At 40.6% G+C, this 13,383-nt stretch overlaps 1 protein-coding gene across 9 annotated transcripts in view; it reads right to left on the reverse strand.

Annotated features, from left to right (window-relative positions):
• Positions 1 to 13,383, reverse strand: part of LOC138056430 (uncharacterized) — a 54,141-nt gene that overhangs the window by 12,053 nt on the left and 28,705 nt on the right. For 4 of the 9 annotated variants that reach the window (XR_011133437.1, XR_011133435.1, XR_011133442.1 and 1 more), the window contains one exon: positions 13,379 to 13,383. This exon is cut by the window's right edge and continues 188 nt beyond it. The exons of 3 other annotated variants lie outside the window; for them this stretch is intronic. The gene's annotated coding sequence lies outside the window, so the exon portion shown is untranslated. 2 more of the 9 variants (XR_011133443.1, XR_011133433.1) reach the window with 2 other exon arrangements.

Genomic DNA, 13,383 nt, shown 5'->3' on the forward strand with positions numbered 1-13,383 from the left:
GACAATTCATATCTTTCCTAGCTTGCGTAAAACAAAAGTTACAGCAAGATCTTCCAGCTAGCGCCGTCTTTCTGGGCTATTCAAGAAATCGACTTAACAATAAATGACAACGTCTGATATTAAACAGATGGCTTTTTGCAACTCACACAATCCTCGCCAAAAATCCTTGAAACACCCCTTTCCCCTTGACAGTGTTGAGGCGACATTTTCCTCTTTGACTGGCTACACCAACATTGAAAGGGAGGGGGACGAAAACGGTGCGAGAATGTTTCAAAGTGTTTCAAGGTTTTTGTCTAAGATTGTAGCATTTTGTCGTTGGACGGTTTGGAAATACATTATTCCTGTAAAGTGTTTGCCCATGAAGGTTTTTTGGTGATTTTTTGGGTAATATCTTCAGTTGCAGGGTATTTCTAGAATTGCGCGCAGTAAAATCATGATAAGTTTGGCTGTAATTTTTTGATGGAGTACGAACAGTAAGATGGACTCGCAAAGTCTCTTTTATTGTTGTACAACTGATCTCTCTGGAAACATGCCATTTTAGTTTCTGGAGTGCGAGTTTAAATATTAAATATTATGAAGTGTGCAAACAAACCGTGTCATGTACAGTAAATAAATAAAGCCGTTTGATACACAGATATTCAAAACATGCATTCGTGTAACTGGCGAGTTTATCAGCATCTCCTCCTGTTGAAGCATTCAATGAGACAAGGAGCGGGTTAGCTGATATTGTGCAGTGGGTTTGTAGTCAAGAGCAGCATTCTTCAGGGGGGACGCATTACCACATGGCATTAAAGCTGTCGCATCCACGCCGATGGTTGCGTGTGCGAAATTATCTCGATGACAACCATTCCATTCAAGTGAATTTTTCGTCTGTTCACTCCAATTATTATAGCGCCCTGAGATACACAACAAAAGAAGATCCCGAGTATGTTCAGTCTATGAATCATCCAGATTTGGTCAACAGCGCCCCACCTCGAACACAAGAGGCCAGTCTGACAACAACGGAACGCGGTGGAACGAGGAGAAAAGCAAAGAAAACCAGAAAACGGAAGGCACCTCGACTCAGTATTTTCGATGTATCAAAGCTAGTCGTAGCAAAAGGAATAAAGTCCAGGCTAGAGCTTCTTGCTCTAGCCTCTCGACAGATGAAAGAGGGAAAGGAAGATTTAGCGCAATTCATCGCTAACAGAGGAAGTAAAGTTGTTGACGAGGCCATACAAGTAGGATGGGAAATGGAGGAAGCAGAGGAAAAATTAAAAAGGAAACAAATGACAAGGATGGACATACTACAAAAAGCTCTAGAAGGTCCATGTATCGCTAACTGCAATGGAGAGTGGTTGGAAGTTGCAGAGGATACTCTCGCACGCAATAATTTAAGAGGTGGAAGTTTTCAGAGTGCTGTGCGTGAGCTACTTGAGAAAGGACGCGGCAAGTACCGAAATTCTAATCTATGGTAGTGCCAATTGTGGCAAGACCTTTTTACTAAACCCGTTGACTGTCATCTACAATACATTTAGTAATCCCGCTACTAGCAATTTTGCTTGGGTTGGCGCTGAATCTGCCGAGGTTATTTTTCTTAATGACTTTCGCTGGAGTCCACAGGTCTTGCCTTGGCACGATATGCTTCTTCTGTTGGAGGGGGCAGACAGTTCATTTGCCAGCACCGAAGTGCCACTACGCTAAAGACATTGTCTTTGACACTGACACTCCGATATTCTGCACAGGCAAGCATGCAGAGTTAGTGTTCATTAAGGGAGGCTGCATAGATGAACGGGAGACCGAAAATGATGCGAGTAAGGTGGAAAATCTTCAACTTCTTTTCGCAGATTCCACCCGGCGAGCAAAGAAACGTTCCGCCTTGTCCAAAATGTTTCGCCAAATTAATTCTGTCCCCAAACAGTAACGACAACAGTTCGGGATAAGTGTTGAACGAGTTCCCACCAAAGGATCGGCGAATCTCAGCATATTCCAATAAACGTATTATGCAACTTACAGTATTGCGTGATGGTGACGGAGTGTAAAGTGTAAACAAACGCTGGTAAACCGTACGGTTTACCATTAGGTTTTGCCTTTTATCGCGCATTCCTTAGTCGTATTTCTCGGTTGAAAATCACTTGTAGAAGACATTAGTTATAATTGAAATGAATTTTCAAGAACAGCCTCAATGCCATCGTGAAATCAGCCTTTTCACAACGGTTAACCATGACATGTAATAAAATAAGATTGTCAACAGACCAACTTCTATTTTGACAACGGTAAACCGTTGTGACCTTTACCGCACGTGATTCGACTAAGGCAAAACATGCACAGTACATAGACACTGCAGATTTCCTTTTTTACATCTGTTGCCAAATACAAAAGTAATAAATATTACATGTAGTTCCAAACTATTATCAGTGATTATTATATAATATTCAATAGGATAATTTTGTAAATGTCAATTGCATTATATTTATCTGAAAACATAAAGATACATACTTAATATTTTAGTCTCTGTCCTTGTGTTTCTAGTATTAGTTGTATACGCCTGTCCCCATGGATTCTATTAAATTGTTTATTTTGGCTACTGGAAACTGAACAATTGTATTTTCACTCTTTCCTTGAATTGCGTGAAACTCTCTCGCTCTAATGTTCCTCAATAGCGCTGTCATGCAAGTTGTCACTGACTGATTTAAACATGTTCTCTATTGGATTTAGATCAGGACTGCGTGGCGGTATCTTAAGCAATTTTGCCCTCACTTGTTGCAAAGCAGTCTTTGCGACTGCTGAATTCTGGCTTGGGTCATTGTCTTGAATGAAGAGTCTTGTATTTCCTTTCTTTGATTGCACAAACATTTGCTCAAAAGTGTTTTCAATAAAAGACGCAAAAAAATTTCCCGTCATATGTTCATATTCGTGGCATAAAATAACTCCTACATTGTATGAAATCGCCACTAAAAACTTGACTACCTTCCCTCCAGATCCAACTTTACTCCCTTTCGCGGTGCAAAATTGGTTGAGACCTTCAGATTTTTTGCGATAGATCCTTCCAGTAGGAGCTCGTGCTTGATCAAGCGGGTTGGTCTTGTGCGCAAAAGCAACTCCGTCCAAGTAGAAAGCAATTTTATGAGTCCATAACTCCGTCTCATACTCTTCTCTCACCTTTTTGGCAAATGCAACGCGTAAGCTCTTGTCATGTTAGTAAGCAGCCCTTTTTTTCCCGGGCTTGGAGATAAAAGTACCCTTTGCTATTTAAGAATCTTCCCACAGTGCGAACTGACACATCACTTTCCGAGATGTTTGCCTCATTCATGAGTCGCTTGGCAGTAAAGTTACCTTCTGTACGCCTCAGTTTGAGAAGAGCCCTTATAAGGAGTCTCTCTTCTCTGGATGACAACTTTCTTGGCCTTCCTCTTCTTTGGTGGGTGACCTTTCCGTGAGTTTGCGAATACGTTGAAGGAGTGTTAAAATTCTTTTAGCACTCTCATTACTGTTGCTGCAGATCGGTCCACTTTTGCTGCAATTTCTCGCAGAGAATACCTCCTTTCCATGTACAGAAATCTGATGAGTGCTCGTTCTTCCGCCGAGGTTTCCTATTGTACACCATACTTTTTTTTTCATTGAACTGTGTGACTAATCACACACTAACCTTTATGTCTGAGAAAAAAAAAATTCTCCTACCCGTGATATTTCACTACGCTAGCCACACACAACAAAAGCTGGTTTCCAGGTGGGGCGTAGGTAAACACGTGACAATAAAGTATATATATATATATATATTTAAATAGAAGTATATTACATAGAATCAGTGTGATCCAGAGAAGCATGAAGGGCGAGGACGCAAGTTTGCGTTTGAAATCAAAAGCGATTTTGCGGTCTTTGCCTTATAGGGAAAGATTATTCCAGAGGCATTGCACCACTATACTTAAAGCTGCGCTTCAAAAATTTGTGTATGGCCTTGGAAGTGCTAGATCAGTCTCGATATTCCTAAGATTGTAATTTATGTTAGTATCATTTAGCTTTACAAAGGAGTTACTCAGTTGGGGCAGATAGATCATTGAGGATTTTATACATAAGGGTAGCCTTTGTATGGAAGCGCCTGGTTTCAAGGTTAAAATAACTTCTTGTCCACCCCCGTCTAGAGGGGCCTTCGTTGGGGAAGCGGAAGTGCTTGTTCAAAACCAACGCCGGGATTAACACCAAGTTCTTGAATATATGTTTAATATTGTTGAGATAAACTGTTCATTTTTAGTACAAGGTTTTGAAGCCGTGTTAATATGTAATATTTCTTAAAAGATTCCAAAAATTCATTTTGATTAGCTTACATGTAATATACATTATCTGAGTCCATGGATTGAGATCAGACCTCTCAGTTTAACTTCTTACCCCCCCCCTAACAAATGTTTAATAAATTACATCTTACCCCCCCCCCCTACCCTGCGCTTTGGTTTAAGTTCAGGCTCCCCTATTAATCTTAGAACCCCCCCTCCCCCCTCCAGATAATTATTGCACAGTCCCTTATTCAAAGCTCGATTTAGCTGTATAACAAATGTAGTAACCTGCGATCAGGCTCTATTTTAGTTTTGCGTGGTACGTGGAGTTGGCGAAACGAAATTCACGTTGGTCATTTGCTATGATTTTTTTCCACTGACTCCTAAAAATTGATGTCTGAGGCCATAGAAACAAAAAGAAGCCATAGAATTTCACCAATTTGGCAGGTACAAAGTTTGATGAGTTACCTTGCAATTTCCATCTTTTTCGTGTGATCTGTCTGTTATTGTGACGTCACAAATGATGTCTAAATTTGGTATGGATTTTGCATTTTAGAAAAGAAATGATAAAAAGTGCAAATTAATGTTTCGCATGAGATTTTATGATTACCGGTGAAAACCCCATTTCAATCGAATAAAACGGCTTTAATTTATAAGCAATCAAAGAATTCAAATTTTCCGCCTTAATGCCCATATATGGTCAAAATTTGGCTATTTACACGCTAAGAACATTTAACATATTGGTACAGGAGTTAAGCCTAAAATATATAAAAGCAAATTTGTAGTTTTTGTGACTTTATATTTGTGGTTCTATGACGCGTTTTTCGTCACGGAAAAGGTCATTGTGACGTCATAATGACGTTTTAATGAGAAAAACGTGTCATAGCACCAAAGATATTAAATCAAAAAACTACAAATTTGATTTTATATATTAGGCTAACTCCTGTACCAATATGTTAAATGTTCTTTGCGTGTAAACAGCCCAATTTTGACCATATATGGGCATTAAGGCGGGAAATTTGAATTCTCTGATTTTCCGTAACTTTGTGCCGTTTTATCCGATTCAGATGGAGTTTTCTTTAAAAACATTCTTTCAGTATAGCCAAAATGCCTGTAATCTTTTCAACACTGATTTTCAAATTTTTAAGGATGTTACTAAAATTAGATGGCACTTATGACGTCACACTTTTTTAAAACGTCAAAATTACACTTACAATGGCTCAAACCTAACGATTTTTTTTTTCTAATTAACATGTGGTAATATCTTCCTTCAATTTAAATATAAACTTTTTATCTGTGGGCCAAAACTTGAATTTTCGAACGAGTGGACGAAAATTCCTCTAGAATGACGAACGTGAAAAATAGAGCCTGACCAAATTCCTCTTCGAGATTCCTTCCGTCTACTTTTTTTGATTGATTGACATGTCCTTCGTCGGCCAATCAAATTTACTTCCCTTACACCAATACACGCGTGGACGGCAGATTCACGCTATTTTGTTTTGACCAGAGTTAATTACCGTGGGAGGAATATTATAAACGAATTCGAAAGTTACCGTTGGCTTTAAGGGCCCACAGACGGATTTTTCGCGCGTTGCTAAGGAAGTGAAATGTTACTTCCGGTAACTGACGTCATCATATCATGAGCTGACAAGAAAACCCACTCATAAGCAAGTCACCGAACAAACTGTTGTTTCCATCGAACGTTTTTCCTCGCCCTTCCTCGCGCTCGCTCTCAGATCAACTGCGCATGCGTAAACGAACTGACTTCCGGTTTGAGAAAAAAGCTAAATTTCCGGCGGTTTTAAATTGAATTATAATTTTTTTTACATGGCACGTTTCACCCCCAAATACTGAATATAGCTAAGCATTGATTTTTTAAAATCATCTTTTTTGGAAAAGTTATGAGTATTTCAGTATCGTTTATGTCTTTAAAAAGAACATTTTTCAAAATAAAAAGAAAACCATGCTTGGCTGGATGCAAAAACGAATACAAATTATCAAACCATCGATCAAATACCACAATTTCGTGGCACGGAGACACACTTAGACAGCCATAAAGCAAGGTGACACACGCTAACACCATCCCGGAGTGGCCAACACATCACGCATGCGTACAACCATTTCACCCGGTCTATTAGCAGCCATGGACAGCTGTTTCGGCCTTCTGGGCCTTAACAGCATGGCGTAGCTAACATACCAGGCAAGTGTGTTTAGCACCCCTTTAAGTGGCAGCCTCACATGCCAAACATGTGGTAGGCTGGGTTGGGAACAGCAAAACTGTTCTCTAAACACACCCGCCTGGTATGTTAGCTACGCCATGCTGATGAGGCCCAAAAGGCCGAAACAGCTGTCCATGGCTGCTAATTGACCGGGTGAAATGGTTGTGCGCATGCGTGATGTGTTGATCACACCGGGTTGGTGTTAGCGTGTGTCACCTTGCTTTTATTGCTTTTTTTAATTTACGTGACACACCGATCTCTTAATGTGATCCACCTTCCCACACGCTTGCCGTGGAAGAACAGTTTTGCTGTTCCCAACCCAGCCCACCACATGTTTGACATGTGAGGCTGCCAATTAAAGGGGTGCTAAACACACCCGTCCGGTGTGCTAGCTACGATATGCTGATGAGGCCCAAAAGGCAGAAACAGCTGGCCATGGCTGCTAATTGAACGTGTGAAATGGTTGTGGGCATGCGTGATGTGTTGGCCACACCGGGCTGGTGTTAGCGTGTCACCTTGCCTTTATTGCTGCTACAAATTTAGAGTTTTCTGTTATTGGTCACGTGACCATGGGCGTGGTATGATGACGTCATATTTAGGGTCATTGGCTTACAAAAGTTGGAAACTGACCAAAATAATGCCAAATTCTCTCAAATTACTTAACTATTACATCCTTAGCAACGCACCCAAAAAAATACATCAGTGGGCCCTTAATTTGAGAAAAACACATTTAAAGCATGGGGAATGTTTTCGACGACTATATTGCGGCAAAGGCCGATGAATATGCAATCTTGTAAGCTTGACATCTTAATTTGTAATTGAGATAACCTACAATCCTCGCCAAAAATCCTTGACTGGCTACACCAACATTGGAAAAGGGAGGGGGACGAAAAACGGTGCGAGAATGTTCAAAGTGTTTCAAGGTTTTTGTCTAAGATTGTCTGAAGTGGCGGGAATTTCTTTGAGCATGCGCAGAAGATGAAAGTGAGACTTAGAAAGTTATTGTTAGGGCAACGCGTGGGTATTATGTGTTGTTGCTGTTGTTGTGTAAAAGTGCGAAGAGGATTATAACGCTAGTAGATTTTTGTTTTGATAGTGGCTACTTCTGAAGAAGATTTTAACTGTTATGAGGAGAGTATTGAAGACACGTCAGAGGAGGAACGTGACCAGGGAAGTGAACACTTGCACGATAATGGGTGTTCAGAAGACCTCCATGTGGGATCGCGAGAGAGGCTTTTGCATCGCGAAGTCCGTAGCGTGTATTTAATTACTTACAGTCAAGCCAATCTTGAAAAATTTCAAACGAGAGATTGTTTTGCTAGAACGGTGGTGGAAGCATTCAATGAGACAAGGAGCGGGTTAGCTGATATTGTGCAGTAAGTTTGTAGTCAAGAGCAGCATTCTTCAGGGGGGACGCATTACCACATGGCATTAAAGCTGTCGCATCCACGCCGATGGTTGCGTGTGCGAAATTATCTCGATGACAACCATTCCATTCAAGTGAATTTTTCGTCTGTTCACTCCAATTATTATAGCGCCTGGAGATACACAACAAAAGAAGATCCCGAGTATGTTCAGTCTATGAATCATCCAGATTTGGTCAACAGCGCCCCACCTCGAACACAAGAGGCCAGTCTGACAACAACGGAACGCGGTGGAACGAGGAGAAAAGCAAAGAAAACCAGAAAACGGAAGGCACCTCGACTCAGTATTTTCGATGTATCAAAGCTAGTCGTAGCAAAAGGAATAAAGTCCAGGCTAGAGCTTCTTGCTCTAGCCTCTCGACAGATGAAAGAGGGAAAGGAAGATTTAGCGCAATTCATCGCTAACAGAGGAAGTAAAGTTGTTGACGAGGCCATACAAGTAGGATGGGAAATGGAGGAAGCAGAGGAAAAATTAAAAAGGAAACAAATGACAAGGATGGACATACTACAAAAAGCTCTAGAAGGTCCATGTATCGCTAACTGCAATGGAGAGTGGTTGGAAGTTGCAGAGGATACTCTCGCACGCAATAATCTAAGAGGTGGAAGTTTTCAGAGTGCTGTGCGTGAGCTACTTGAGAAAGGACGCGGCAAGTACCGAAATATTCTAATCTATGGTAGTGCCAATTGTGGCAAGACCTTTTTACTAAACCCGTTGACTGTCATCTACAATACATTTAGTAATCCCGCTACTAGCAATATTGCTTGGGTTGGCGCTGAATCTGCCGAGGATATTTTTCTTAATGACTTTCGCTGGAGTCCACAGGTCTTGCCTTGGCACGATATGCTTCTTCTGTTGGAGGGGCAGACAGTTCATTTGCCAGCACCGAAGTGCCACTACGCTAAAGACATTGTCTTTGACACTGACACTCCGATATTCTGCACAGGCAAGCATGAGTTAGTGTTCATTAAGGGAGGCTGCATAGATGAACGGGAGACCGAAATGATGCGAGTAAGGTGGAAAATCTTCAACTTCTTTTCGCAGATTCCACCCGGCGAGCAAAGAAACGTTCCGCCTTGTCCAAAATGTTTCGCCAAATTAATTCTGTCCCCAAACAGTAACGACAACAGTTCGGGATAAGTGTTGAACGAGTTCCCACCAAAGGATCGGCGAATCTCAGCATATTCCAATAAACGTATTATGCAACTTTACAGTATTGCGTGATGGTGACGGAGTGTAAAGTGTAAACAAACGCTGGTAAACCGTACGGTTTACCATTAGGTTTTGCCTTTTATCGCATTCCTGAGTCGTATTTCTCGGTTGAAAATCACCTTGTAGAAGACATTAGTTATAATTGAAATGAATTTTCAAGAACAGCCTCAATGCCATCGTGAAATTCAGCCTTTTCACAACGGTTAACCATGACATGTAATAAAATAAGATTGTCAACAGACCAACTTCTATTTTGACAACGGTAAACCGTTGTGACCTTTACCGCACGTGATTCGACTAAGGCAAAACATGCACAGTACATAGACACTGCAGACTTCCTTTTTTACATCTGTTGCCAAATACAAAGTAATAAATATTACATGGTAGTTCCAAACTATTATCAGTGATTATTATATATATTCAATAGGATAATTTTGTAAATGTCAATTGCATTATATTTATCTGAAAACATAAAGATACATACTTAATATTTTAGTCTCTGTCCTTGTGTTTCTAGTATTAGTTGTATACGCCTGTCCATGGATTCTATTAAATTGTTTATTTTGGCTACTGGAAACTGAACAATTGTATTTTTCACTCTTTCCTTGAATTGCGTGAAACTCTCTCGCTCTAATTGTTCCTCAATAGCGCTGTCATGCAAGTTGTCACTGACTGATTTAAACATGTTCTCTATTGGATTTAGATCAGGACTGCGTGGCGGTATCTTAAGCAATTTTGCCCTCACTTGTTGCAAAGCAGTCTTTGCGACTGCTGAATTCTGGCTTGGGTCATTGTCTTGAATGAAGAGTCTTGTATTTCCTTTCTTTGAATGCACAAACATTTGCTCAAAAGTGTTTTCAATAAAAGACGCAAAAAAATTTCCCGTCATATGTTCATATTCGTGGCATAAAATAACTCCTACATTGTATGAAATCGCCACTAAAAACTTGACTACCTTCCCTCCAGATCCAACTTTACTCCCTTTCGCGGTGCAAAATTGGTTGAGACCTTCGGATTTTTTGCGATAGATCCTTCTAGTAGGAGCTCGTGCTTGATCAAGCGGGTTGGTCTTGTGCGCAAAAGCAACTCCGTCCAAGTAGAAAGCAATTTTATGAGTCCATAACATCGATCCGTGTCATACTCTTCTCTCACCTTTTGGCAAATGCAACGCGTAAGCTCTTGTCATTGTTATTAAGCAGCCCTTTTTTCCGGGCTTGGAGATAAAAGTACCCTTTGCTATTTAAGAATCTTCCCACAGTGCGAACTGACACATCACTTTCCGAGATGTATGCCTCATTCATGAGTCACTTGGCAGTAAAGTTACCTTCTGTACGCCTCAGTTTGGGTAGAGCCCTTATAAGGAGTCTCTCTTCTCTGGATGACAACTTTCTCGGCCTTCCTCTTCTTTGGTGGGTGACATTTCCATGAGTTTGCGAATACGTTGAAGGAGTGTTAAATTCTTTTAGCACTCGCATTACTGTTGCTGCAGATCGGTCCACTTTTGCTGCAATTTCTCGCAGAGAATACCTCCTTTCCATTTACAGAAATCTGATGAGTGCTCGTTCTTCCGCCGAGGTTTTCCTATTGTACACCATACTTGCTTTTTTCATTGAACTGTGTGACTAATCACACTTAACCTTTATGTCTGAGAATCAAAAAATTCTCCTACCCGTCACTATTGTGGCCAGGCTGTATTCAAATGTTATTTTTAAAGACCTAAAATAACATTTCCTATTTATTTCTACCGAAATCTAGACAATTCATATCTTTCCTAGCTTGCGTAAAACAAAAGTTACAGCAAGATCTTCCCAGCTAGCGCCGTCTTTCTGGGCTATTCAAGAAAACTACTTAACAATAAATGACAACGTCTGATATTAACCAGATGGCTTTTTGCAACTCACACAATCCTCGCCAAAAATCCTTGAAACACCCCTTTCCCCTTGACAGTGTTGAGGCGACATTTTCCTCTTTGACTGGCTACACCAACATTGAAAAAGGGAGGGGGACGAAAACGGTGCGAGAATGTTCAAAGTGTTTCAAGGTTTTTGTCTAAGATTGTAGCATTTTGTCGTTGGACGGTTTGGAAATACATTATTCCTGTAACGTGTTTGCCCATGAAGGTCTTTTGGTGATTTTTTCGGGTAATATCTTCAGTTGCAGTGTATTTCTAGAATTGCGCGCAGTAAAATCATGATAAGTTTGGCTGTTAATCTTTTTGATGGAGTACGAACAGTAAGATGGACTCGCAAAGTCTCTTTTATTGTTGTACAACTGATCTCTCTGGAAACATGCCATTTTAGTTTCTGGAGTGCGAGTTTAAATATTAAATATTATGAAGTGTGCAAACAAACCGTGTCATGTACAGTAAATAAATAAAGCCGTTTGATACACAGATATTCAAAACATGCATTCGTGTAACTTGCGATTTTATCAGCATCTCCTCCTGTTGATATATGTGTCCCCTGTCTCATCCAGGAAACCAATATGCATCGGCTTTCATTGCCATTTGAAAGAACCAGCTATTTAGCTTTCAAAACATCAGGGAAGTTTGTGCCAAAGTACTTTCAACCCGATGGCCACAGAGCTCGACAACGGAATCGTTAATTTCACTCGTTCCAGAGATTCAAACCCGATTCTGGACAAGTTATGAGATGTTTCAGATGGCATATCTCCATTTATACAAATAAAATCAAGTTGCACCGTCCACGGCATTGTAAGAACAAAAGGGAGCAAATTTTTTCGTACACTTATGGAGGATTAGTCTCGAGGACTTCGCGAGAGCTACGCGCAATCACGATGGCATTTTCACTTCCAGCTTTTCAACAGCCAATCAGATCGCGAGTTTGGTCGGCCAAAATTTGGCCGACCGTCCGGAATTCTTGAGAGACTTTTGGTCAGGCCCAATTTTAGCGAGCGAGGACATAAGAGAACATACGGGCGAAGCTAAAAATGGGCCTGATCGCAGGTTACAAATGTAGGTGAAAGTTTTCTTTCAGTTAATTTACCGATCAAAAATGTTTCCGCCAGATTCTTCGCCTTCAATTTTGAGTTCGACTTTTTTGTTTTCTTTCATCAAAAATTAGATTGTTAGAGGATTTTTCTGGCGGGCAAACTTCAAACCTTGGTTGGTATTTACCGTGGATTTCTGTTAATAGGCTTTTGAACAACTGGGCATAATTAATTTCTCTCTCTTCTACTGTTTGAAGACTGGCGCCTAATATTCAATTTCACTTTAAAAAGAGTGAATATCAGCCGTTACAAAAAATATATCATCTACTTAACTCACCCGTAAGTTGGAAGTTGTTTTGGGTGAAGACTTCACTCGATCGCTTGTGTTAGCTCCCTCTACTTACATCAAAATTTATTATACGTGCAAGACGACACGCTTCCGGGTCTTCAGTAGTTTCCCAGTGACACAGATTAAAAGACCTTATTTGCGTTTTAAGATCTATGACGCGACGGCAACGAAAACGTCACAAATTTCGCATATTTAATGAGCAAAAACAATAGCTTTGCACGCTGTGCACGTGCATTTTCATTTTTGTACATTTCTCTCACGTTTTCGGCAAATCTACGACGTGCATTGACCAATTTTCAAGTTTTACGGAGAACGTGAACAAAAGGCAGCGAATTTGAGTTTTCTGTCGTATATATATTCAATACCGCACCTCCTAATTCAGTTCCTGGGGAGTTACACTAGTTTTTAGAAGTTAGACAAGCCGACATAACGACGAAAAAGATTAATAAACCTAAACTTGCAATTTTGAATGAACTTATTGCCATGGGCCTCGAATATACTGACTATACTATAATATACTATTATCTCCCTCTCTCTCTCTACTGTTTCACGACGGGCAGCTGATACTGAACTTCACTTGCAACAGCGTGAACATCAGCGGTTAACTCACCTCTAAGTTGGAATTTGTTGTGGGTGAAGACTTCACTCGATCGCTTGTGTTACTGAGCTCTCGATTTGTTATACGCGTACGACAGGTATCGCTCTTTCAGTAGGCAGTATAAAAACTTATTTGTGTTTTGCTGATGAGCGGATAACCGAACGTGATGTTGATGGCTGGATGAAGTGAAGTGAAGTGATGCAGGAACCCATGACCCGGAGCCTACAACTCTACTGTGTTCGTGCAACGGCGTTTTCACAGACCGATTTATTTTTAGATTGAATTTCCCGCGAATGAGACTCCCACAGGAGCCCGATGACCAATTACAAGAAATTAAGCTTGCCGAAGTTATACGTATACCTAAGTCAAGTACAAGTACCTTGT

Source organism: Montipora capricornis, chromosome 7, assembly GCF_036669925.1.
Source record: "Montipora capricornis isolate CH-2021 chromosome 7, ASM3666992v2, whole genome shotgun sequence".
NCBI classification, from domain to species: Eukaryota; Metazoa; Cnidaria; class Anthozoa; order Scleractinia; family Acroporidae; genus Montipora; species Montipora capricornis.